General features: G+C 46.2%; 1 long non-coding RNA gene across 1 annotated transcript; it reads right to left on the reverse strand.

The window, feature by feature from the left end:
• Positions 1–122: 122 nt before the first annotated feature.
• Positions 123–27,800, reverse strand: LOC109285155 (uncharacterized). The gene is made up of 3 exons (XR_002092817.2): positions 27,540–27,800; positions 9,738–9,844; positions 123–8,420 (listed from the first exon to the last, which is right to left on the reverse strand). It is a non-coding gene; the product is annotated as an uncharacterized LOC109285155 (long non-coding RNA).

Consider the following 27,800-nt stretch of genomic DNA (forward strand, 5'->3'; position numbering starts at 1 on the left):
TCCTGGCCCCAAATATAGTGATCGATCTGACCCCAAGCAGAGGGACAAGACCCTCTAGCCAGGAACCTCCTGGTTTAAATCCCGTTGCCACAGCCCAGTCACCATCCCCAGCCAAAACCCAGTGCAACTGAGGAAGGCTTTATTAAAAAAAAACCAAAAAACCAGACACATGTAGGAGCAAAAGGAGAAAAAATTGTTTTTCTGCATTTCAATCTGAATCTGTTGAATTTCTCCCCCCACGAGTAGAAGGACCTACCAGTTCTTAGCTGCCTTTGCTGTAGGAAAGTTATTTTAACCTCGTTGGTTATTTTGACTCTTTCCTATCGACACGACTCCTTCGCAGTTCCCGAGGTGCACGACTAGACGCTGCAAATAAACACCGCTGTTACAAAACCCCCTGATTTTAGAATTCAACATTTTGGAGAAAGACAGAGAGCGAGAAAAAAATAACGGTGATGGGTTCTTTGCTCGGGAATAATCATTCTTATTGTACCACTGTACAATCAGCCCACTCTGATGAATTAACATCCTTTGAAACCTATCATTTCAGGAGAAGTTTAGCAACTGCAGGTTTAAAAATCTAGAGATTTGCTGCTCGTTGTCTGGGAGAGATCTGCGTTGTTACGGAGGTGCAATGATTGAGCGTACGTCTAGTTGTGTCATTAACCAATCCATGAGAGCGGATAAGTAGAGAGCCAAACAATGCGATACCTATCTCTTGACAATTGCTTAATATATATCTTTTGGAGAGTTCAGATGGAGTCTTTCTTCATAGAAATGCTATTTGGAAAGCCAGCGAGTAATGCAGAGGGAGCTCTTTTTACTTACATCCATTAATTCAGGAATAATTCATAAGTGCATAGGACTGCAAGGGGCCTCTAGAGTCACTGAGTTCACAGGTGATCATTAATCAAAACCAGCCCCTTCCAACCCTCACCGAAAACTATTGAAACACCAAGAATGTCCTACAACTTACACAGGTAAAAGCCGGGGAGACAAGAGCGCTGCCCGTTGTGCCGCAGTTCGGTTGACGGAGGGAGAGATATAGTCCAAATAGCACTGATGGATGACATTTCCGAGAGACATCCATTTTAACATGGTAGGCACATCGCTGAGCCATCAAAGAACCAAGATAGACACGCTTTTTGCTTTGCCCCTGACTTCAAGGCTCAAAGCCATCTTTCCTCTGCTATAAAATATGAAATGTTATCATCGTCTAGCCAGGGAATCCCAGAATCCTTTGTGTAACTACGAGCAAGCCCATGAGCTAATGGCTCCCTGCTGTGACCAACTAAGGATGAGGTCACTGCTTCTCTCTGGAAAGGTTTCAGGCAAAACCTGGACTTCATTATCTTCCTTCCTCTGGCCTCGGAAATACAAACGTGAGTTGGTCTTTGGAGACGTATGAATTTCGATTGCAAGTATTCAAGGAGTTCCTAGCCAATTAACTCTAGACGCTAACTCCCAGCAGGTGCGTGCTGCAGAAGAATAAGCAATGGTATTAAGATAATCTAAATAACTTCCAGATATTCCAGATCATTACAGTTTTATGATCACATCCTTCTAAGAGGTTTCAGTCTCCAGGGCTTATTTGATCCTGAGCTCTTCTGCTAAAGATGCCAGCCAGGGCATCAGCTGTGGTTGGGGGTGTTTTCACAATTCTCCTTTCCCTTTTCTCCTAAACAAGAGTTTGACCGAGTTCAGTAGCCAACACTTGACTGAAGTCCGCTTGCCTGACTTGGGGTGCTCAGGAAGAGGGGGATTTTTTGGACCCATGGGCTTTTGTGGGTTCCCATGGGCTGGGGAGGCATGATGATGGGCTGCGGTTGGGTAGGGAGTGAGGACACAGGTGTCTGTTAGATAGCTTTTGTAGTTTCATAAATGTTAGGGGCTGAAAGGGACCTTACAGATCATTGGGTCCAGCCCCCCCCCCCCCCTGCACTGGGGCAGGAAAGACCACTGGGATCAGATGACCCCAGCAAGATGGGCGTCAAGACGCTTTTTGAAGATCGCTGGGGTGGGTGACTACCACCTGAGGGACCTTTTATTGAGCAAGAGAGCTCATTTCTAAAAAAAAAAGTGACAACAAGAGGGAAAAAAAGACGGTAGTAGAGTTCTGGCTGTGTACCAGAGCAGCCAGTTACACCAGAAGGGGGCTGAGAAGCAATGCAATGTGGGATGCCTGGAGGACTGATCCAACCAGTGTCTTGGATTGCTTGGTGTCTACATGCAACATTGAACCTGCTTCACAGTGCACCAGTTCAAAAGCATACTTGCTTTTCCAGGTATCCAGGTTGTAGCCGCATTGCTCTAGATGCAAAAGGAATCAGAACTGGTGATAGAGGTGATATCTTTTATTTAGCAACTAGATTTTTGAGGTGAACAGACTCTCCTGGCAGGTAGGAGCTTGGGTTCTTGTCACTGGATCTCCAAAGGCATTTTCACATCTTGCATTTAAAATCCAATGGGAAATGGATAAACAGGAGCATGGTGGTTTCCTCCCCAGAAGTCAGGAATCAAGGTCAGAGTCGAGCCCTCCTACAGAACCACGCTCCCTTTGGATTGCTGTCTTTCAGGCCCCATATATCTCCCCCTCTTGACAACATCAAGAAGAGAGCTAGGGAGTCCTCCAGGCTATGTCTAGCCCCTGGCTTGGCATGGACATGACTCTGTTATTGAGAGTGCAGGAACAAGCCATCCCAATGCAAAGGAAAACTAATAAGTATGGCAGAAGGCTAGCTTGGCTTAGCAGGGAACTCTTCAGTAAACTAAGTCACAAAAGGGGAGCTTATAAGAAGTGGACACTTGGACAAATAACTAGGGAAGAATATAAGAGCATCACTTGGACATGCAGGGATGAAGTCAGGAAGGCCAAAGTGCAATTGGAGTTGCAGCTATAAGGGATGTGAAGGGGAACCAGAAGGGTCAGCTCCCAGACTTCTGCACTGGGCAGCACAATTTGGGGAGGAGGTGAGCAGCCTTCAGTGGTAAAAGAGCAGGTTAGGGGCTACTTAGACAAGCTGGATGTATATAAGTCCACGGGGCCAGATGGGATGCGCCTGTGAGGGAGTTGGCTGATGTGATTGCAGAGCCACTGGCCAACATCTTTGAAAACTCATGGTGATCAGGAGAGGTCCTGGATGATTGCAAAAGGGCAAACATAGTGCCCATATTTAAAAAAGGGAAAAAAGAGGATCCAGGGAACTACAGACCAGTCAGCATCACCTCAGTCCCTGAAAAAATCATGGGGCAGATCCTCAAGGAACCTATTTCTGAGCACTTGGAGGAGAAGAGGGTGATCAGGAACAGTCATCTTGGATTCACCGGGGCAAGCCATGTCTGACCAACCTGATTGCCTTCTGTGATGAGATGACTGGATCTGTGGATGCGGGGAGACCGGTGGGTATGATGTACCTTGATTTTAGCAAGGCTTTTGATACTGTCTCGCACAACATTCTTGCACGCAAGCTAAGGAAGTCCGGGCTGGATGAATGGACTGTAAGGTGGGTATAAAACTGGCTGGAGCATCGGGCTGAGAGATTAGGAATAAATGGCTCGATGTCTAGTTGGTAGCTGGTGTCAAGTGATGTGCCCCAGGGGTTGGTCTTGGGGCCAGTTTTGTTCAATGTCTTCATCAATGACCTGGTAGATGGCAGAGCGCACCCTCAGCAAGTATGCAGATGACACCAGGCTGGGGGGGAGTAGTAGATACACTGGAGGGTAGGGTGAGGATTTAGAGTGACCTCAACAACTTGGAGGATTGGGTCAAAAGAAATCTCATGAAGTTCAACAAGGACAAGTGCAAAGTCCTGCACTTAGGAAGGAGTAATCCCATGCATTGAGACAGGCTAGGGGTGACGGGCTGGGCAGCAGCTCTGCAGAAAAGGACCTGGGGGTGACAGGGGACAAGAAGCTGAATATGAGCCAGCAGTGCGCCCTTGTTGGCAAGATGGCTAATGGCATCCTGGGCTGTGTGTTGCTAGCAGGTCAAGGGAAGTGATTATCCCCTTCTGTTTAGCACTGGTGATGCCACATCTGCAGTCCTGTGTCCAGTTTTGATTTGGGCCAACCACTACAGAAAGGACGTGGAAAAATTTGGGACAGTCCAGTGGAGGGCAACAAAAATGTTTGGGGGACATGAATGGTCAGGAGAGGCTGAGGGAAATGGGCTGATTGAGTCTGCAGAAGAGAAGATTTAGGGGGATTGAATAGCAGCCTTCACCTCCCTGCAGGGGGGCTGCAAAGAGGATGGAGCTGGGCTGGTCTCAGTGGGGGCAGATGACAGGACAAGGAGCAATGGGCTCAGGTTGCAGCAAGGGAAGTTGAGGTTGGATAATAGGAAGAATGTTGTCACTAGGAGGGTAGTGAAGCACTGGAACAGGTTACCCAGAGAAGTGGTGCAATCTCCATCCTTGAAGGCTTTCAAGACCTGGCTAGACAGAACTTTCTCTGGGATGATGTAGCTGGGACTGTTCTTGCTTGGAGCAGGGGGTTGGACTAGATGTGACCTCCTGAGGTCCCTTCCCACCCTCATTTTCTATGATTCTATGATTTTCTTTGACTAGAGTTTTGGGGATTTATGTGGCATTAAACTCATAGCCAGATGTTTTTATTCCACCCCAGAGCCTGCGTGGCCCAAAGGGAGCTTTTTTAATGGGCTCAGAAGGCTTCATTGTGGCTGCATGAGGAAATAGAATCCAAAATATGTGTAAGTGCCAAAAATCACACTTACCGCACTACATAATTGCTGCTTGGGCATGTTACAGTGAAACAGGATTTAGTCCCAAGTGACAGCCAGGAGGCTAGAAAATCTTTGTCATCATCATTGTCGATAGTATTATCATCATCTCCAACAAGGAGAAGCAGCGGAAGCAACATGGAGGTTTCTCTCCGAATCGAGGTTTGGTGGTGCTAGGTTCTGTGCAAACATGCTAAGAAATGGCGCCCTTCTGGGAGCTCATACCCCGTCGACAGGAAAGAGGACTAGGAAGGCAAATAAAATGGTAAGAATGCTTTGGCTAGGAAACAAAGAGGAACTTTGCTATGCCACTATATAACCCCACAATGTGCCCACATCTTGAGTGCGGTGTCACCTCTTCTCAAAACAATGGGACGGGAAAAGATGATGAGCAGGACAACATGGGCGATGAGGGGTTTGCAATAGTTTCCCTATGAGGACAGCCTGAAGTGGCTGGGGACACTTCACCTTGGAAAACAGACCAATGAAAATAGGTATGAGAGAAGTCAATAAAATCTTGACCAGTATAGAAAAAAACGACCTGGGAACCGTTATTCACTATTTCTTCATATACAAGCAAGAGGGTCACCTGTTGGAATTACCAAGCAACAGGTTTAAAACAAATATAAGGAGCTTCTTTTTTACACAGCGTCTAGTTAAGATATGAAGCTCAGTGCCACAAAGCCTTGCAGAGGCCAGTAGCACCAGCAGGTTCAAATATAGGTTGCTGTTTTTGTCGGCAGTCCCTCAGTACAAGGATGACAGTCTTCCAGTAAACAGGAAAGTCATCGATGAGTCCATAGATGACTGAAGGGGCTGATCCAGGATCCTCATGTTCAACTGCAGACATGACAACTAGTTCTTGGAGAAAGGAGAAGATCGTGGAGATGTCAGGTCGCAGCTGCTTCCCTTTGTTGCTCTTCTATCACACTCCATAGTGAGGCAAGTTTGCTTGAAACGATTGATGCCTTGTCATGTGTCAGGATGCCATTGGAGACAATTCAGTGCTTGGGTTCTCCGGGTAGCAATGTTCATATCGCATTTCCAAACGTCAAAAAAGGGCTAGATAAAGGTGTGGAGAGCAGGTCCGTCAAGAGGCATTAAACACAATAGTGAAGGATGTAATCTACTGCTGGCTGGGATGGGGATGGATCACGCTACACGCACCCTGTATAAGTGTACTCTCCTTTGAGAGCGTCCACTATGACTGGACCAGCCCAGCCTTTGGTCTGATCGAGTCAGGTCAAGTCAGTCCTGAGGCCACTGCAACCATTGGGGCACCTTGTATGCTGTAACACCCCTCCTAGGTTAGTTGAGTTGCTCTGCACCATTGGTGATTCTGTTGAGTGACCTGGTGGCGCCCATCTCCTCTCCAGGTATGGATGGCCATTGGCACACGATGAGCTAATCTGCACTTTGACAAGTCTAGTTTTTAGTCCCGCTGGGGTCCGCACACCCTCCTCACCCAGGCTAGCCCAGGTGGAGGCACCGGTTTAGTCACCCCCAACCTGACCATGGAATAAACTACTGGTTTACATGGTACCAGATAGCAAACCAAGAGAGGCCTGGCCTGACAGGGTTTGGTCTGATGCAATACAGCAATTTTTATGTCATTATTGTTTTCTCTGTAGCAGAGGTATGGAACTAAAAGCAAAGAGCAGTTAAGTGGTCACCCAAGATGGCTACAGCAGAGTTGGGATTTGAACCGAGATTACTGCCATCCAGTGTTTAATTGCAATAGATTGTCTCTACACTGCTAAGCTGCAGAGGCAAATATTGGATGATGACATTAGATGCTGAGGGCTTTCTGCATGGCACAGCATCCTTACTGAGGCTGCAGCTTAGCTCCATTAATGCACAGATAATGTGGCAAAGAAACATGGATGCAAAACTTGTTATCAGCCCTTTCTTCCCACACCCCTCCCACCAAACACTTCTGATCAGCATTTCACCAGCTAATTTTCTCTTTTTGTCACGGAAACAAAAACACTTGCTCATTTCGTGTCATCTCCAAATACCGCCACAATAGAAAAATGCAGCCATTAATTACAGAAATTACCATTACGAGAGAAAATTATAGTAATTAAAACTGAGGTGAAACTCATTTGTACTTTCCTCAACTTCTCCTTTGTGGATGTTTATAAAAATCGCAAACTTGATGTCTCTCGTAAAAGACCTTGTAATGCAGCGATAGTTTAAAAGTCTGAGAGTATCCAAAAGGGATGTAGCTGTTCCCAACAGATGTTTGCTTTTCCAACACTAAAGATTTCAGGCTCCTATTCAGTCGCACGCTGTCTGCAGTGCTTGGAGGGGGTGAGCTGGCATCCATAGTGCTTTCTGGATGGTATTGCCAATGCAGTCATTGACTAGTTCATGATGATGAAATCTTTGTCACGGGTGATCATGGGACGAACAGGATCGGTGCAGTTCTTAACACCAGGGAAAGGGCCCAGAAGTGCTTACTGCTGGGATCACCCAGTGTTGGGCAGTGTAACAGGGCACTGGCCACAGGCTCTGTTATGGTCTGGGTTGTCTCGTCGGACCTGAACACATGGGAGAACTTACTGGGGGAAGCCAGGCAGATAGCGTGGCTAAGGGAGCAGCACTGACAGAGCCTGAGATGGGCATGGCATGCTACATGCCTGACGCAGGGTGAATCCGGGTCATGGGAAACTGGAGCCAGCTCCTACTGGCTGGAGGGAGCCCAGCCAGAAGTTAAAGGGGATGCCAGCAGAATTGAAGATCCCCCAGAGAGGGGAACCACCAGGGAGGAAGAACTTTTGCAAGCTGTGTGAAAGTGCAGAGTTGCCAAGAGAAGCTGCACTGACGGACCGCAAGTGGAATTTCGCAAAGCAGGACGCTGCACTCATCCACTGACAAGACAACTCTTAAAGACCAGTAAAGGGAAGAGCTATTTGGACTGGCAAAATGGAGATTTAAACAGTTTTATGCCCTGGGATATTGGATATGGCTTAGAGATATAGGCTGGCAAGTGAGGGGCTTCAGCCCTATAGAGACTCAAGTAAGAGGCCAGGCCTTACTGGACCTAATGCACTGAGGAGGGGAATTGATGACCTGAGGCTGGAAAGCCAGTGAATTGGACTAGACTGTTGAGACACTGATAGGGGGGAAGCTGACAGACTCTAAAACTGATCATCCCAAAGAGGGATAGGTTAGAAATGAATTGATAAACCTAATGAGTGATGGTAGGCAATTGATATGAGCCAAGGACGGGGCATTAGTTGATTGATATAGCTCAATGAAAATTGATAATGTGAGAGCAGGCACCAATTAGAGGTGTAAACCACACCCCACTGAAGTAAGGGTAAAACTGGGTGATTGCTACGAAGACAACTGGTTGGTTACCAAACCTCAATATACCATTATTGGGAGGACGAGACCCAGAGGTAGGTCAGGTGCCAGTGCCTATGTAGGTGTGGTAAGGGCAGGGTGTAAGGGCGGTGGAGCCCTGTGAAGAACGATCCCATTTGAACCCCAGCCACTAAGGGCAACAAACACCTTGCCTCCCCTTATTCTCCTTTTTCTTTCTTTTGAACATCAAGGCATGGCAGGAGAGGGTTAAGGGAGACAACCCAGAGTGAAGGTGATAAGCAGTGGATTGGTCACCACCGAGGTGCAGAACTCCCATAGGCAGGAACAGCTCTGTAGATTCAGCCTGAGTCTGTTGGCCATGGAGAAAAGAAAAGATGGTTAATATAGAACCAGGGACTGTGGTTTCTTTTGCTGCTACTGTAGAGCATTAGCCATAACGCTGCTCAGAGATGGGGCACGAAACTGGAAACATACCCTGCCTTGGTCTCATCAGATCATTCTTTGCCTCTCTTGATTGCTCCTCTATGAAAAGTAATAAGAGGAGGGACACCAAGTCTAAGCGCAACGTGAGAAATCATGCAGTTTGGGTGATTTTATACCCAAAGTCTTCCATTGAAGACAATGGAATGACTCTAACTGTCTTGTGATGGACTGTGGAGCACATTGAGCATATATTAGGTGTTATTCAGCCATTAAGATGTATCCAGAACCCTAGGGAAATGACTGACTTGAATTTTCTAATGAGCTGCCATTTTAGGCGAACTCTATACATGTCTTAGGGTCCATCATCCTCCAAGCTTCTCCTCATTTTCTTTTCCTGCTACACTGACTTCCTTTCCGAACCAGGACTGGGTGCTGCTGTTTGCAACTGATTAAACGTAACAGATATAAACAGATATAAAAATACCAGGAGGAAACACAATCCCATATGCCAAGGCCCGACACTTGAACATGTTCCCAGACAGACTGGATTCCCCCCTGCCACAACTCACCTGTAAACAAAATAATGCCTTCATTTGCAATAGTACAACCCCAATGACATGGTGTTTTGCATATGTAAATTAGCCCCATTGTGTCCATAAATAAGCCTCACCAAAATCTCTAGGGGATGGCATCCCTACTTGAATTAAAAGGGTCTTTCATGTGAAACCATCACGGCACATCACACAATATAGCACTAAGGAACACATTGTAAGGACCCGTGAGATGGCTTGGGAAACATCATGGGGTTTTTTTTTTTTCCATTTCTAAATGTTATGGTTATCCAGGTGGTTCTGAAACAGAAAATACCCTGGATTTCTCCACCCACTCCATATATCTGTGGTGTAGAAAGAGCTACAAGACATCCAAGGGAGAAAGATGAACAAATCTGCTATTTAGTCCATTCCATGGGGACAAATGCAGAACGGTTCCTTCACAACTGTGCTCAAATGCTTGGTCTTGTTTAATTTTAAATGACTCAAATGATGGAGCTTCTACCACTTCTCTTGGGAGACTGTTCCATAGTGTAATTAACACCGCAGCTAAGAAATGTCTTTCAGATTCACCCTGCCGTTTCTTTTTTCCTTCCTCAGCTTTTCCTCCCTTATATTCACCTCATTATATCCTCATCCCACTTTCTTTCCCTTATTGGCTTCCCTTCAACTACCTGTCATAAAACACTTACCTAATAGAAACACACATCAGACAAGTTCAGGAAGTGACTCGGAAACAGGTTCAGTTGTCTGCTGCCGTCACTGGAGGGAACATGTGGCTCTATAGTTCGTTGGCTTCCTTTAAACAGACGGATAATTACTCACGAGCAGCTACAAAAGTTAACTATAAATATGTAAATAGGGAGAGAATAAAATACTCATTAAACATTAGGCATTTACTATGGAAATTAAGTGTCATTAGATACATAGAAGACTTTCCCCAACATTTGTTCTCGTGGAATATCTCCCTATGCCTTCATTAACGTCTCTCTCCTTAATGCGTGGAGGATTGGGACACCCAATTTGAATAAATTCAGACCCATCCTGAACTCATGCCCGGCACTGAAACCCAAGTCTTGCTCTACATATTTTTGGGCTTTGGAGATGTTCCATCACTCTCTTTTTATTTTCCAGATGTTGCCTCTTCTCTGCTTTCTGGTTTGATGCCAAAGGCTACTACGGCATTTTTGCCTTAAGACAGGGTAGATATAGACTTCATAGATTTCATAGACATTACAGGCTAGAAGGGACCTCATGAGATCATCGGGTCCAGCCCCGCCGCCATAAGCAGAAAGTCAGCTGGGATCAAGTAACCCCAGCAAGAAATAAATCCAGCTGTTTTTGAAGGAGTCCAGAGTAGGTGCTTGCATCACCTCTGGGGTGGGTTTGTTCCAGACCCTGGACACACACACCGTGAAGAACATTTTTATTTATATCCAGCCTAAATCGGCCTTCCTGGAGTTTATGGCCATTAGACCTTGTTATCCCTTGGGGAGCTCTGGTGAACAGATGTTCTCCCAGGTCCTGATGTACCCCTCTCATGAAGTTGTAGGCTGCCACCAAGTCCCCCCTGAGCCTTCTCCTCTCCAGACTGAAGAGTCCCAAGTCCCTCAGCCTCTCCTCATACAGCCTTCCCTCCAGGCCTTGGATCATACAAGTGGCACAGTAACTAGGCCGCATTATTGCATATGTAGACATGCCCTGTGATGATCAACAGATCCTGTCCACTGGCTTGTTATAGAACTACATCATCCCAGACAAGGCTTTGTCTACCCGGGTTTTGAAAACTCCCAAGGATGGAGACTCCACCACCTCTCTGGGTAACCTGTTCTAGTGTTTTACTACCCTCCTAGTGAGAAAATTCTTTCGAATATACAACCTCAACTTCCATTGCTGCAACTTGAGCCCATTGCTCTTTGTTCTGTCATATTTATAACCCATTATCCGTTATCCATTTTGGTGTGAGGAACAGTGATGTGGAATTGGATATGACAAAGTTCCCTGAAAATGGGAGCCAGCAACACCTTGAAGGATCTCTGTAGATTTGAGGTATCCCTTGTTAGCATCAAGGAACCCCTTGAAAAAATTCTAGCTCTTTGCTTTCTCTAGCTTTTTGACAACAGAAAAATAATAGAGCAAGTTTTCTGTTGCAAAGAACTCTGAAAGACCATAGCAGGTCAGCATGCTTTTAATACTATGGATTCTTATTTGACATTTCTGGGTTTATCTTTTTAATCATGTTTGTACACATGGGCAATACCAGAAGTTGAAGACTGGTTTTTATTTTCAGCAACAGGAAAAAAAAAAACAGAAGGAAAAAGAAAAAGTCACAAAGCATTCATTTTTGTTGAACATTTTTCACATTTTTAGGGGTCTTTTTCTTTTCTAAATAAATTTATTATTTAGGGAGCTAGACTTAGCTGTTTTTTAGTGGTGGCAGATCAAAGACCAATGGTCTCAAGTTGCAGCAAGGGAAGTTGAGGTTGGATATTAGGAAAAACCTTTCTCAGGAGGAGGGTGGTGAAGCGCTGGAACGGGTTACCCAGAGAGGTGGTGGCGTCTCCATCCTTGGAGGTTTTTAAGACCCGGGTAGACAAAGTTTTGGCTGGGATGTAGTTGGCGCTGGTCCTACTTGGAGCATGAGGCTGGACTAGATGTGACCTCCTGAGGTCCCTTCAACCCTCATTTTCTATGATTCTATGAAAAATGTAATAGCTCAAAATACTTTAATTGATAAATCCCTGTGCACCCCCCGGTGTCAGTTTTTCACAGCTCTCTCAAAAAAATTCCAGCAAAACACAGACCTTTTCTCACAAGGGTTTCCATTTTTCTTTAGATGGGAGGCAGGAAGCGAGGGGAGATGAAGTTGCAAAATATCGGTGAAATATTTTTAACCAGCCCTTGCAATCACTTTGATGAGAACCCAGCTGTTTTTCTCTCACAGTTTTAGGAAGTGTATCATGGTGAGAAATGTTCTACTCTGCTCCTGCATGGGGATAATCCCGATTCACCTTTCTATTAACAGGCCGGAACAGTTCAGCTAAGTGCAATTTCACAGCCGCCATTGTGGAGGAAGTACAAGTATCTTCATCTGCGTGACACAGGATTTGAAAATATTGTAAGTGCTACAATAAGCTGGTCAAGGAATCTCCTTACAAATGCCGTAACATTTGGCCTATATTTACAGGTTGATTTTTTTGGAGATTTCCTTGTTATACCAAGGTCGTGCCTAACGGGCTCCAACCAGAGAACAGCACCTTGTTACGCTGGGTGCTATTCACACACATGATGAATGATTTCCCTTGTTCCAGACATTTGATTATATAGGTAAAAGTGGCATAAATGCACTGCTCCTTCAGCTATTGTCTGAGACATTTAAGCAATTAGATCATGTGACTACCATATTTGCTCGCATACAATGTACCCCTGAATAACATATGCACCTTGTTTTTGAAAGGTGGAATGAGGAAAGAAATCTTTCCTTGACACCCTCTGCCAGGTGTGGAAGATAAAGTATCTGCAGCCAGGGGCTAGGGACCCCAACATGCAGCCTGAACAGCTTTACTTTCTCTTTCCCTGGAAGAGACAAAAGCAGAGGCAGCTATTCCTGTATTTCCTCGCACCCGAATTTCTAGTAGCTAAATTCTGGGGGAAAGCAGCATGTTGTATATGAAGAAACATGACGAACATCAGCCAATTCGGGGATTCTGGATACACAGAATCAGTTGCCCAGGTGGTGGGAAATGAAGGAAAATATCATTATGTCATCTGATCATGTCAGCCAAATGGCTGGATTTTAGTCCTGTGAGGATGTATATATGCATAATAATGCACTGTGGTATGAAGACTCATAGGTTCATAGATTCACAGATGTTAGGGGCTGGAAGGGACCTCGCAGATGATGGAGTGCACTGGGCAGGAAGAGAACTGACCCCAGTTAGGTGACTGTCCAGTCTCCTCTTGAAACCTCCAGGATAGGTGACTGCACCACCTCTGGAAGGAGTTTATTCCACAGTATGGACACCCTGATTGTGAAGACTTTTTTTCTGGTATTAAGCCTGAAATGGCCTTCCAGGAGTTTGTATCCATTCATCCTGGTCTTTCCCAGGGGTGCCCTAGTGAAGAGTTGTTCACCGAACTCCTGATGCACTCCTCTGATATAGCAGTAAGCCACTATCAAGTCCCCTATCAACCTTTTCTTCTTTAGGTTGAAGAGTCCCAGGTCCCTCAGCCTTTCCTCGTATGGCTTGCCATGCAAGTTTCTGATCATACAGGTAGCTCTTCTCTGGACCCTCTCAAGTTTTTCCATGCCCTTATTGAAGTGTGGTGCCCAGAACTGGATGCCGTACTCCAGCCGTGGTCTCACCAGTGCAGAGTATGGTGGGAGTATCACATCCTTAGTTTGCACGAGATGCATCAGTTGATGCATGCCAGCGTGTTGTCTGCCCTGCTGCCCACCACCTTGCATGGATGGCTCATGTTCATGCGGTGGTCAGTCATTACCCCTAGGTCCCTTTCAGCCGTGGTTCAGGTCAGGCTGTCACCTCAGAGCCTGTAGGTATGTTGAGGGTTGTTTGCCCCCAAATGGAGCACCTTACACTAGGAAGTGTTGAACTTCATCTGGTTCTGGTCCACCCAACTCTCGAGCCTGTCCAGGTCCACCTGTATCTGCAACCCATCTTCTGGCATGACCACACTGCCCCATAACTTGACGTCATCCGCAAACTTAGCTGTCAAGCTTTTCACTCCCACATCCAAATCATTGATAAAGATGTTGAAAAGCACCAGTCCAAGCACAGACCCCTGGCCACTTTGCGCCAGGGCAACACAGATGTATTCATGAGAACTGTCTAGGTCCTACCATGCAGCCAGTTTCCCATCCACTGAACGATTGAGCAGCTGAACCCACAATCTTCCAGTTTTCCCACAAGGATATCATGGGATACTAGATCAAAACCTTTTGGAAGCCTAGGTATATAATGTCTACCTTGTCTCCCATGTCCAGGTGGCGAAAGACCTGTTTGTAGAAGATGAGATTGGTACCCGCGACGAAGCGGTGCTGGCTGTCGGTCAGCATCTTACCCTCAACGAGCGTATCACACATAGATTCTCTAATGAGTTTTTCCAAGACGGTCATCTAATGCTAAATACAAGGGTCTGCATGGGCCCACATAACGCTCATTTTGCCATGGCAATACAAAGTTTATTGCTTAAAGTATTTAAAAGCCTTTTGGGCATTCTTGGGAAATTATATTACATTACATTACATTACACTACACTAATGCAATGTTGCTATATTATTATTGTTAGAAAACTATTATGCATTATTATATAAAGTGCAGTATTGGACCCCATTTGGGGCCCAGCATTTTATGAAGGACACAGAGAAACTGGAAAGGATCCAGAGGTGAGCAACAAAGGATAATGAAAGGGTTGGGCAACAAGGTGTATGAGGAAAGGTTAAAGGAACAAGGTATATTTAGTGTGGAGAAAAGGAGATTAAGGAGGACATAATAGCTGTTTTCAAATATCTGATAGCTTGCCATAAAGAAAATAGAGGAAAATTGCTCTCCTTTGCCACAGATGGTAGGACAAGAAGCAATGGATTTAAATTACGACAAAACAGATGTAGATCCAGTTTTAGGAAAAACTTTCCAACTATTGGAGCAATAGGGATAATGGAACAAGCTGCCAAGGGCAGTAGTTTTCAATCTGTGGTTTGCAGATCCCTGGGGGTCTGCAGACTGTCTAAGGGATCTGCAAAAGATGATCAGGATCAAAGATAACAAGAAGTCCTTTTTTAAATACAGAGGGAGCAACAAGAAGGCACTGGGTAATGTGGGGCCCCTGCAGGACACGCTTGGCAATCTGGTGGCTGCACCAGATGACAAAGCTGATCTCTTTAACAAATTCTTTGCCTCCATTTTTCTGAGCAGGGACTGGGATGTCCCCCCCCACCGGTAGAGGCACAGCCAGGCCGAGGGTCAGAGAGGACCTAGTTAAGGAACTTCTGGTGGGGCTGGATATGTTCAAATCAGCAGGTCCTGACAACCTCCATCCCACGGTGCTGAAGGAATTAGCGGAGGTCATTGCGGCACCCCTGGCACGGCTCTACGAGCACTCGTGGTGCTCTGGTGCGGTGCCGGAGGACTGGAAAAGGGCCAATGTGGTCTCCATTTTCAAAAAAGGGAGGAAGGAGAACCCAGGAAACTATAGGCCCGTTAGTGTTACCTTGGTCCTGGGGAAGCTCTTTGAGAAAATTATCCAGGAGCACATCTGCAAGAGACCGGCAGGGGAGCTCATGCTTAGGGGCAACCAACACAGGCTTATTCGAGGCAGACCAACCCGATTGCCTTCTACGACCAGGTCACAAAATCCTTGGACACAGGTGTCACAGTGAACGTAGTCTTTCTGGACTTCAGGAAGGCCTTCGACACTGTCTCTCACCCCATCCGCATTAAAAAATTAGGCAACTGTGGTATCCATGCCTACACGGTCAGATGGGTCACTAACTGGCTGGAGGGCCGCACCCACAGAGTGGTGGTGGATGGGTCCTATTCAACCTGGAGGGATGTGAGCAGTGGGGTCCTGCAGGGCTCGGTCCTCAGGCCCGCGCTGTTCAACATCTTCATCAGTGACTTGGACGAGGGGGTGAAAAGCACCCTGTTCAAATTCATGGATGACACTAAGATGTGGGGGGATGTGGGCACGCTAGATGGGAGGAATAGGCAGCAATTGGACCTAGACAGGTTAGAGGGGTGGGCGGATGAGAGCAGGGTGGGTTTCAACACTGACAAGTGCAAGGTGCTGCACCTGGGGGGAAGAACCAGCAGCAGACCTACAGGCTGGGGAACTCCCTTCTCGTCAGCGGAGAGGCAGAAAAGGATCTTGGAGTCATTATTGATGCCAAAATGAACATGGGCCGACAGTGTGGGGACGCGGTCAGGAAGGCCAACTGCACCTTGTCATGCATCCACAGATGCATCTCGAGCAGGTCCCAGGCAGTGATCCTCCCCCTCGATGTGACACTGGTCAGGCCGCAGGTGGAGTACTGCGTCCAGTTCTGGGTGCTGCACTTCAGGAGGGATGTGGACAGCATGGAGAGGGTCCAGAGGAGGCCACCCGCATGATCAGGGGACAGCAGGGCAGGCCCTATGAGGACAGGCGACAGGACCTGAACCTGTTCAGCCTCCACAAGAGAAGACTGAGAGGAAACCTGGTGGCCGTCTACAAACTTACCAAGGTGCAACCAGGAGGGAACGGGAGAGTCCCTGCTCCCCCGAGCACTACTGGGTGTAACTAGGAACAACGGCCATAAGTTGACTGAGAGCAGATTCAAACTAGACATCAGGAGGCACTACTTCACAGTCAGGGCGGCTAGGATCTGGAACCAACTTCCAAGGGAAGTGGTGCTGGCTCCTACCCTGGGGGTCTTTAGGAGGAGGGTAGACAGTCACCTAGCTGGGGTTGTTTGACCCCAGCATCCTTTCTTGCCCATGGCAGGGGGTCGGACTTGATGATCTGCTCAGGTCCCTCCCAACCCTACCAACTACGAAACTATGAAACTATGACTATGGTCAGTGAAAAGTATGTGAATCCCCACGTTTACAATTGAAAGGTCCACACCTCCATTTGAAATTTCCAAAGGGGTCCGCAAATAAAAAAAGGTTGAAAACCACTGGCCTAGGGAAGTTGTAGAATCTTCTTCATTAGGGAACAGGTTGGGTGGGCATTTGTCTGTGATGGTTTAGAAGCCACGAAGCTTGCATCTGTCCATGCAGTTGACTAAATGCCCCCTGAGGTCCCTTCCAGATGTATGAATCTATCTATTATCTGTACAAGCAGGGAGGCAATTAACCCCACCATAGGATAGTACTGCCAGACACAAGTACTACCCTACAGCAGAAGCAGTCAGAAGTCTTGTGGTGGAGGCAATATCTTTTATTAGACCAACTAGATAGTTGCAAAAAATCCTACGGTGGAGTTATTCACCCCACCACAACACAAGTGTAGATGCTGATGGGGTTGGCTGGGGCGTGAGGGTGCTTTAGTGTGAGGGCTGCCTGCTGGCTAGGTCTGCATTCAAGCACCCTCATGCCCCAGTCACCCCCTTCCATTGCATGTTGAGCCAGGGTAGAGCAGTCCCGGACTGGCAGGTTGACTTGGGACCCCTGCCAGCTGGGGCTGCTCTGCCCTGGCTCAACATGCTGTGGTCCTGGGCGCACGTGCAAATGCAGCACCCAGGAGGAATAAACTCCAATGTAGGCTGTTTATTAAGCCACATATTTGCATGTGTAGCTGCGCCCACTGGTTATCAAGGGCATAAGCTGCTTAAATCAGTGATTCTCAACCGCGGTGCCTTGAGATCCTTTCAAGGGTGCAACGGGGTGCCATGAGATGTTAGCACTGTTAGGTGTGCTAACATGATCCGCAAGATAAACCCAGAAATTTCAAATAGGAACTTCAATTTACATCTTCACTGACGAGCTTTCTTGCATGCATACCAGCCTCTGGCTTCTTTACTATTCATTCCCTCCAGGAAGAGCGCACACCAACTGCAGATGCTTCCTCAGCCTGCCAGAGGGTATTTCTATCTCAAAGCTTACAAAGAAGAATGTTTCCAACTCTTTGAGTTGGTCTAATAAAAGATATCAGATTTACCCAAAGAAGCTTGCCTGCCTATGTCCTTAGACCAACCCAACTACTACCTCTACCCCTGTAAATAGGAACCAAGGGGTGTTTGTTGTAGCCGTGTTGGTCTAAGGACATAGGCAGGCAAGCTTCTTTGGGCAGATGTGATGTCTTTTATTAGACAAGCTAAATAGTTGGGGAAAAAGTTCTTTGAAAGCTTTGGGGCACAAACACCCTTCTGCAGGCAATGGAAAATGCTGCATAGGAATCCATAGTGTTAAAAGCATTTTTAGCTCCTGTGGTCTTTCTGAGCTCTTTGCAACAGAAGAATTGCTCTAGTACTTTTCTGTAGTCAAAAAACGAGTGGCAGCTAAGGGCTGGCCTTTTCTGAGGGATGCCTCCAGTCTATAGAGGGGGGGTCTTATGTCTAAAAAGGGTTGAGAACCACTTGCTTAAGTACACAGGAAGTTTTGGGCCCTTCTTTGCACTATAATTGTTCTCCAGTCTCCATTTAACTGCATAATTGTGAAGCTGGAGATCTTAAGGCTACTAACAGAAGCACGAGGCACCTGGGAAATAAGTTAGGGAGACTTAATGAGGTGTGAAAAGCTTAGCTTGGGCTGTTCCTGTAGTTAATGAGCTCTGTGTACATGGGGGTCAGGTGGAGGCCTGTGCTGGGTGTAACAGGACCTGCTTCTGAGGACAGCTGTGGTGCCTCTGGAGGTCACACTAGCTCTTCCCAGGGTGCCACCCCGTTAGCTCACTTTGTTGGAAGATGACTATAAATTTAGGAGGCTGCCCTCAGCTTGGAGGTGCTCCCCCCTGCCCTGCTCATCATGGGGCTGCCTAGGTCTGGCTCAGTATTTATAACCCAGCTCCTGGAGCAAGATGTTTCTCCAAATCCCAGGCATTAGCCAACCTTGTTGTCTTTATTGCCAGGACTCGCCCCCTCTGTAGCATCCCCAACTGGCTGCCCTTTTTGGGGCTCAGTCTTTCTCTGGTGTCCCTACTGACTGCCCTCTTCCAGGGCTCACGCTCTGTCTAATGCTCTTCCTTGCAGCCTGCAATCTGCCGTCAACCAAATTGTCCTGGACCCAAGGTCTCCACCTATTACTAGTCTCTTCTGGGCTGGCAGTTCTCACCCCTGACCAGTCCCTCACTGCTAGTCCCTTTGGCCAAGAGCTCCTCTCTGGGTCTTGCCACTAGTCCTCTCTGGGTCTCTGTCCTGCAACCCACTCCCTATCCGCTCACAACCTGCAGCCCTTCAGGGTCTCTTCCTTTGTCTTTGGAGCTCCTTTCATCTGCCTCTACTCATTGAGGCTCTTCTCTGAGTGCTCAGGGCCAGACTGCCTTTTTTGGCCCACAAACTAGGCTGATACCACCAGGACCTCCACTCTTTTTTGAGTTTTCAGCTGGACACAAGGTTTTCCCCTTCTTTTCCCAGTAATCAGCCTGCTCCGCTTCTCTTGTAGTCACGACTTAACGAGCTGCCTGGAGCTCTGCCCCGTGCAGCTTGTTGCAAGGCAGCTTGCTCCAGGATAGTCCCTTGCAGCTGTGAAGCTCCTCTCCTTGTCTTCCCTCAGCTGCTTACCTTCTTGGCCTGTAGCACTTTGCAGCCATATAATGCCACCTCTCACTCTTAAACTAACAGGGGTCAGGGCCAGGTAAATGTACAGCCTATGTTTGCTTCCCCAGGTTGTGCACTTAAATGAACCCTGTATGCATAGGTGGGTGGGAGGGAGATGGTTCATGTATTTCTGATATACAAGTTGGCATCACCCAGAATTGGAGAGTATGTGCAGGATTGCAGTATGTGGCGTTCCTACATCTGCCTGAGCTTTGACTGCATCCGTCAACCCAACCCAACCCAACCCAACCCAGCCCAACCCAACCCAACCCGCTGCTTCCACTCACTTTAAAGTTCAACAGTAGCAATCGCAGTCATTTGAAAACCCAGAACTTTAGCAAAGAAAGGATGGGGGGACAGGTCAGAACTGAGGTATAGGGGCATGGCAGTGTGGGGATGAATCATGCACTAACATTGACCACAAAATACTGTGCTTTTCTTGCCAAGACTGTGGACACCAAACCCTGCAGACCGATGACTGTCAAAATGATACCCCAGGACAGTAGGCGCTACAATGTTGCTGACTCTTGTGAATTGATCAGAAGCATTGAAAAATAGGAGGCTTTTCCTAAAGCTCTTGGGGGCATCTGATGAGGAAAGCATCTTCGCTTTTCCCATCAAAAAAAGCTTGTTTTTAGCACTCCTGGTTGCAGAGGAAAGCTTCAAAATACACCCAGAAGTACCCCAAACCAAAGGCAAACTCAAGTATATTGTGATTATTATTTTATTCTCATCATGTTATATTAAAGTCACGATTTTGGGGTGGAACTGAGATTTTTTAATATTTGCAGTATCCCTAAATGGGCTTAGAAATCAGGTCATTCAGAAACCACCAGCCTCTATCATTTGAGATAAAGAGGGCTCATCTACTCATGAGCTTTAATGCTCATTAGCCTATTTTAATAAGCATTAAAGTATCACTAAAAAAAACCATGCACTTGCACTAATGCCTATTAAAATAGGTTAATGCTCATTGAAGTGTTACTAAAAACCATGCTTTTTAGCTAATGCGCACTAATCTGAGCTAATGCGCATTTTCCTAGTACCTGAGGGCATGTCTACATGTGTATTAACACACTTTAGTTAATGCACATTAAATTGAGTACCTGCATTGTGAGGTAGCAGGAAAATGCACATTAGCCTGTTTCATGTGTATTATTAACTAAAGAGCATGGGCACCTGTACATGAGCACCAAGGCTGCTCCGACATGCTCAGATGAGCATTAGTTCAAGCTGCCATTTTCAAGCACGGGGATGCTGATACACAAGACACAGCAGCGCTTTAATTTAAGTGACTCTTGTAGCCACTCTAATTAAAGCACTGTCCCCTCCCCACCCCCAGGGGCAGGTGTAAAGTGCCCCGTGGTTAATGCACATGAACTAAATGGCATGTTTTTTAGTGATGCTTTAATGCACATTAAAAGAGTCTAATGTGTATTAAAGCACAAGTGTAGATGTGCCTTCATAATAGAAGGTGTTTATAGCTGTGCTCCAGGGGTCGCAGGAGGAGAGGGGGGGAGATGCTTTAATTAGAGTGGCTCTGAGAGCTACCCTAATTGAAGTGCCCAAAGCATCATGAACTTTAGTTAAATCACCCTTGCCACCATTTTTCAGTGTGGGGACACTGATACATGGGATGGCAGAGTCTGCTGGAGCGTGGTAATTACCACGCTCCAGCAGACTTGATTAATCAAGACGGCTCCAATGCACTGTAATTACAGCTCATTGGAGCAACCTCCCTGCATGTGTATAGGCACCCAGAGGTACTAGATTTTATGCACATTAACTTAAAGTGCTTTAATGCATGTGTAGATGCACTCTCTTTGCTATTCGTACTAATGTCACAGGGCGTTAGGACTTGAACCTGCACACTAATGGTCTTGTGATAACCCTTGGCCTCTCTGGGGTCTTAGATCACCTACATTATCACATACCCAACAGGATACCTTAGATAAAGCTTCCTGTCTCCTGGGCAAAGGAGCAGAGAGCAGAAACCAAATCTGGTGCCATGGAAGGAGCTAGCACTGAACACCTGACAGAGGGAAGGTGCATGTAGGTTGGAGATGGCAGAAGAGAGCAGCAGCTTTCAGAGACTCCTTGGGACAAGATTGCTTTGCTCAGGATCTTGGGTTTCTGCACGAGGAAATGAGCTATAGTGCCCATTTGCTCATGGTGCATGCATTGTGTTCCCCAGCATGCAGTGCGTTTAGGTCTCATATCCTCTGTGGAGCAGCGATGAAATGACAGTGGCATATTCGCTCACGCCAAGCCAGGAAGCTACCAGATGACTTTAGCTTCCAAGTCAATCTCCAGAAGCTCTCCCTCCCAGGGAGCACTGGACCAGAGCTGGGAAACATAAAGAGCGTCATTGTGTACAGATGGCTGAAGACACAGATCAGCTTGATTAATGCTACTAAGAAAGATGCTATTCAATATTTCGTTTGAGTACGAAATGCTTAGTCTGCGCAATTCCCAGGAGGTATTTAACTAGCTGCCAACAACAAAGGTTTAATCAATGGATGGAATAAGAAGAGTCTCCCCTCCTATATCTGTGAATGAGGAAATCACAGACACTGGAAGGGTCACAGCCCCCTGCTTTGCATTATCCCAGTTCCATAATTGGTGTAAAATGAGACTGAGCAGGTGTCTGAAAGATGCCAGTCTGTTCCCATGAAATGGGGAGAGACAGATGTGCTGGTACGTGTGTGCTCTGTCCTTCAAACTGTCGAAGGACAAGGGGCTGGAGGGGGCCAAAGGTGGAAGCGGTATGAGTATGCTATGGGGAATAAGCAAAAAGCTCCAGGGGTATGACCGTGATTTTTCTCTTACTCTAGAAAAACATGCAAAGAAACAACTCTATCTATGCTCCTTTGCCATCGTTATATGATAATTTATACATCATAAGGCAGATGGGACTATTCTGGTCACCCGGTCTGACTTCTCGCATAACACAGGCCCAGAGACTTCTCTGAATGAATTCCTGTTGAAACGAGAGCATCTCTTTTAGAAAGACAGCCAATCTCAACATTCAAACTTTAACTGATGGAAATTATCCACCACAACCTTTGGGAAGCGGTTCCAGTGGTGAAGCGTCCTCCCAGTTCAAAAGTTGCATCTTGTTTTAATCAAAATGTGTTTAGTTTCTTCCGTTGCAACTTGTTGACCCTTTGTCTTCTAGATTGAAGAGCCCATTCTTACCCAATTTCTGTTCCCCATAGAGGCATTTGCAGTCTGTGGTCAAGTCAACAAAACTCAACAGATGGACCTGCTGGAGCCTCTCAATTTACGACATACTTTTCCCAATTCTCCGTCCTCATTCTTGTGGCTCTTTGTTGAACCCTTTTCCAGCGGCCTTAACCAAAGTGGAATCACATCTTGCCAAACATCATGAGCTTGCTTTAAAAATAACAGGAGTTGTGGGTTTTCTAATGTTTCATCTGGCTTTGGAAGCTGTAGGAGGATGCCTTCCACCCCCAAAGCATGGGTGAACTTTGCAGGGTCATAGCCCGGGCTTGAATACACATAATAGGAGATGGTGGCCATTTTAACAAAGGGAAAATTTGTGTGCTAGCACCTTTCGTTGTGTTTGCACGAGGTGGGTGAGAGATACCTCCTGAACTGTTAGAGTTTTGATAAAATCATGAGACTTGGAAACAAGGGAAGCTACACAGTGCAGTGAGGTGTGTCTTCAGCTAAGCAAGCAGTATAGTGATGTACAGGCGTCGATTCTTTGAACTCCCGTTATTGCTGCAATAGAGGTTTCCAAGCTGTTGATGCTGATCTGTAGTGATTTAGCTACTCGTGGTGCTAGCTCTGCCTCTTTGTTTCCCACTAATCAATGTTATTAAGACATTAATTGTACCCCAAATACTTCCCTATCATTTCTTTCTTCTGTAAACAATTGCTTTAGCTGGCAAGGAAGCTACTCTACAAGATGTGAATGGTATGAGAGAAGGTCTACAAATAAATACCGCCGTTAAGATGTGGCTGAAACTATGACCAGTTCTGGGGGCCTGTGTTTCACACACGCCTGTTGTGGTTTTTTTGCGGCAGTGACCCAAATGGCCGCTAACTGAGGCAAAACCTTCCACCCACCCTTTACATATTTCTATACATTTGTATTTGTATCGAAGCATTCATGGAGGTACTTAAGACCCAGTTAGACAAAGCCTTGGCTGGGATGATGTAGCTGGGGCTGGTCCTGCTTTGAGCAGCGGGTTGGACTAGATGTGACCTCCTGATGTCCCTTCCACCCTCATTTTCTATGGTACCATTAGTGAGGTTGATTAGCCATGGGAACAAATTACCAAAGGATGTGGAAGATTCCCCATCTCTTGACCTCTTCAAATTAATGCTGAATATTTTTCCAGGAAAATATTGTTTAGTTACAGACAAGTTATTAAGTCAGTATGGGGAAACTCAGTAAAATGTTATGGCCTGTGATAGGCAGGCGGTCAGACCAGGTATTTAAACAATCCCTTCCTGGCTTTAGGATCTATAGATTTGTGTCTCCTGTGTGACTCTCTGGAAGCAAACACTTGAGCTTATACTTTCAAACGTGTCTGGTAGTTAACTTGCCTTATTTTCAGTTGTGCCATTTATGGTGACTTAACAACGCCTGCATTTTCAGTAGGAGGGTGCTTGAGATTTGCTGAAAAACAGGTTCCCAATTCTCTTTTGAAGTGTTAAGCTTTGGTTGCTTTAGCAATGAGGTACATTCAAGCTACTGTCATTCCAGTGAATACTTGCAATCCTCCAAACTGGCCAAGATCAGCCTTTGGGCACATCTTGTACTCATCACATACATCTGATATGTTTTATGAGGATCCAGTCATGCATGCACCCCAGTATAATGTTTAATGCACAGGGAGTTTACTCCCTGTCTGTGGTTACTTTTATTGGAATAGCCTGTGATACTCTTGCAACCTTAGCAAATAGTTAGGGATGGTTTAGGGTTGTAACTCCTGATTGACCCCAAACAAAAGTATTTTGGAAAAAATGTATCTGAACCAGCTTGAAGCTACACGATTATAACAGCAATATCATGCAGCAGTATGGCCCAGTTCCATCCAGATGTGCAACCCTGCAACTATACATGCATTAACGCACTTTAGTTAATGTGCATTAAATCTAATACCACATTGTGAGGTACTAGGGAAATGTGCTTAACCTGTCTTAATGAGTATTAACTAAAGAGCATGGTTTTTAAGTGATGCTTAATGCACATTAGGCTATTTTAATGCGCATTAAGTAAATAGCACGGGTTTTTATGTGACACATAAATGTGCATGAAAATAGGCTAATGTACATTAAAGTGCACGTGTAGACAAAGTCCTACCCCTGCAGGAGAGGGCAGAGTTTGTTCTATAGCATGCTGCACATCCATTTCTGGTAGCATTCATGTAGACAGTTCCTGTTGGACCACTCTACCCAGATCTTCAGTAGGAAGTATCTATTCTTTGACATAAAAAGCCAACTTTTAACAGCCAATAGCAGTCACTGGTCCCTGATCAAGACTTAAAATAGAGACCTTGTGTTGGCAGGCCAGGTTGGCTTGGTCAGCCTGGAAGTTAGAGAACCGGAGAAAACCACAGGTTACATCTTATTGATTTTCAGTAAGAATCATCTTTATATTCTTTACAACCAAGTCCTGTGTCTTCTTGGCAAGGTGAGACAACATGTAAAACCTGTCATCAGACCTTCAAACTTCAGTGGTAGATTCACCCCACCTGGAGTTTTTCAAGGTCTCTGATAAACCTGGCCTATCTAGCTCTCTGAAAAATATTGAATAGGGGAAAAAATCAGATAACTGAATGTTGGAGAAAATTGCCATAAGAATCTTAACACCATTAGTTGAAAAGGAAGTCAAAATACTTTGGATAGGTGGTTAGAGAAGAGGGAGGCAGCCCAGAGAAGGTAGTCACTAAAGGAACCAGAAGGTGAGGAAGACCAAGAAGAGCATAAGTCAAGGTCATGGAGGAGTCGATGGAATCGGGGATCCATTGGGCAACAAGATTACCGAAGAATAGACAGTTGTGGAGAGAGCTGGATTATCCTGCCACGGGCCCTCAAATTGAAGACAGTTTGGTCTGGGGCAGACATTGCACCAGTTTGAGCCAAATCACTTAAGTCCATAACTGCATTCAACCAAGTTTGTCTCAAACCAGTTTCAGCCCTGGTTTATGTGCACTGAACATCTGTTCTGTGAGAAGTTTAAACCAGTTCCTGATCACTTAAACCGGGTTTTGTGTAATGTCTGTCCCTAGCCTTTATGTCTACTACTACTACTGTCTCTGACACAACTTGGATTTTTACAGCTGCTATAAAGAGATGGTGTGTTTGATAAATTCAGCTCTGGATTGGATGTTAGGACACCTGACTGCTTTTCCCATCTCTGCTGCAGCCTTGTTCTGTGATCTTGAAGTCCCTCCTTCGGCAAAACAGGGCACCTTCCTTTAGTGAATACTGGAAAACTGAGGATAAGTAGTGCTCTGTAAGACCAGGTGGTGTTATAAGAGGCCATTTATTATTTGCATCACTTTAGCACTAGGGAGGCTCAATCCTAGGCCATTGCAATGCACAAAGCAGAACGGGGGAGAAATCCCAGCCCCAAATCTACCTTTACGGCATGCCCCTGCCATATGCATGCAATCAAAGCGGCTAAGGCAGGTGTAAAACAGACTGGGCATGGTGGGGACCACTCCAAACAGAAGCGAGTTGCTATTCCTGTGCAGTTTTCATACATGTCACGTTTAATAAAACCCCACTCCAGTCCTATTCGGTTTTATAGCCAGCACGAGCGCTCTTCTTTCCTCTGCTTTTGCTTTCATTTGCAATCCCATCTATAGCTCGAAGCACTGTTTGGAAACAGGCAGGAAGAGTTCCACATTGGCAGCTGGTCCTAAAATTAACTGAACAACAACAGCCACTAAAAGCCGAGATTTGACGCTGCCATTAATACACTCTCATGGCAAAAAAAAAAAGGGCTGGGGCCTGCCAGCTTCTTTGACAAGTGATAGTCCCACTCCTGACTTTGCAGCTGTGCAAGGAGATTACACACATCCCCCGTGCAAAGCAGCTTTCCTCCCGCCTGTCACTTCGAGGCTGCAGCAGCTGAATGTACCTGCTCAAACCCAGCTTTTCCCCTCCAGGCTTTAATGCATACATATATGACCTGCAAAAAGCCCACTATTTTTTTAATGTGTGAAAATCCCTGACGGGGGCTTAGCAAATGAATTCATTCACACAGGGAGAGGGGGTTGTTTTCAACGGAAGATGGTGCATCGTGGAAGGGAAAGAGCCAGCTTAGCAATCGCACTTCTCTCTGAAATTAGTCCGCCCGCTCTTGCTACGTGCTGCACATCGGGTGGCGGTGAGCGGAAGAGATTAGGGACAGAGAGTATTTTTTCCCTGCTGTCTCAGTCTGTGGACGCTACACGTTTTGCAGTGCTGCTGCAGCCCGTCAGGTTTAATCTTTCCTCTCTTGTTCTAAGTTTCCCAAGTTGTTTCAGAGTCTTGCTCTCACGAGTACGGGAGAGAAAACCCTGTATCAAAACAGGGTGGCATGACCCTAGAGTCGCCCGCTACGACTAGGGGCCATGAGCAGCACCTATGCATTATTGACCAATTAAACTTTATCCGTCGACTCTCTGTGCGAAGAGTCGGGGCCCACAGTATCGGTCCCCTGATGGGCTGCTTGGCTTCCTTCTTTCGATAATCAAGGATGCGGCAAACGACCAATACTTTTATTCATGCACAAATAATCTGGCCGGAGCCAGAAATGAAACATCACAACGGACCTGTCCACGGGCAGAAAATCGTTGACTTTGCTCTCACCAGGCTCAAGCAAAGGGACCCTCTAAAAAGGGCAAGAATCACAACCGGGATTTGGGGAGTGAGTAGGTTTTCCTGTAATCTGAGCTGCTCAACCGGACAAATAGCAACGGAGAATAACCATCCTCAATATTCCCCCTCAGCTGCACCTGCTGTCCGTCAGGAGCTCGGCCAGCACTTTCCAATACAACCCCTAACTCTCGCACGTCTCGGCTCTGCAAATCTCCTTTTTGACATTGCTTCTACAATACCCCCTGCATTTTTTGACCCCAAATCGCAGACAAATCCTTCCAAAATAGCATGCCGTGGATAAGCCTTGCTTTGAGGAATCCAGCTAGCAAGTCTGTTTGCCACAATCCTATAAGTCAGATGTAAAAATACGAAGGGGAAGGCAGGTTGTCACCTTGTGTCGTGGTCTCCTATGAAGTCTTCAGCCTGTTCCACTCTTCACAGCTCCCTTATTTTTCTGTTTTCTGTTCTAGGACCCGGTGCCCTTTTGAAAGGCTGGTCGTGTCAGTCGGTAGATGAATGGCAACCCATTAGGAGTCTCACCTCCAGCGCCGATATAGGAATGGAGTCAATTAATCCATTAATCCGTTACTTAGAACTAATGAAAAATGTTAGGGGAGTTTTGCCACACCTGAGCTTGCATGTTAATCAGCCT

This window comes from Alligator mississippiensis, chromosome 2, assembly GCF_030867095.1.
Source record: "Alligator mississippiensis isolate rAllMis1 chromosome 2, rAllMis1, whole genome shotgun sequence".
NCBI lineage: Eukaryota > Metazoa > Chordata > Crocodylia > Alligatoridae > Alligator > Alligator mississippiensis.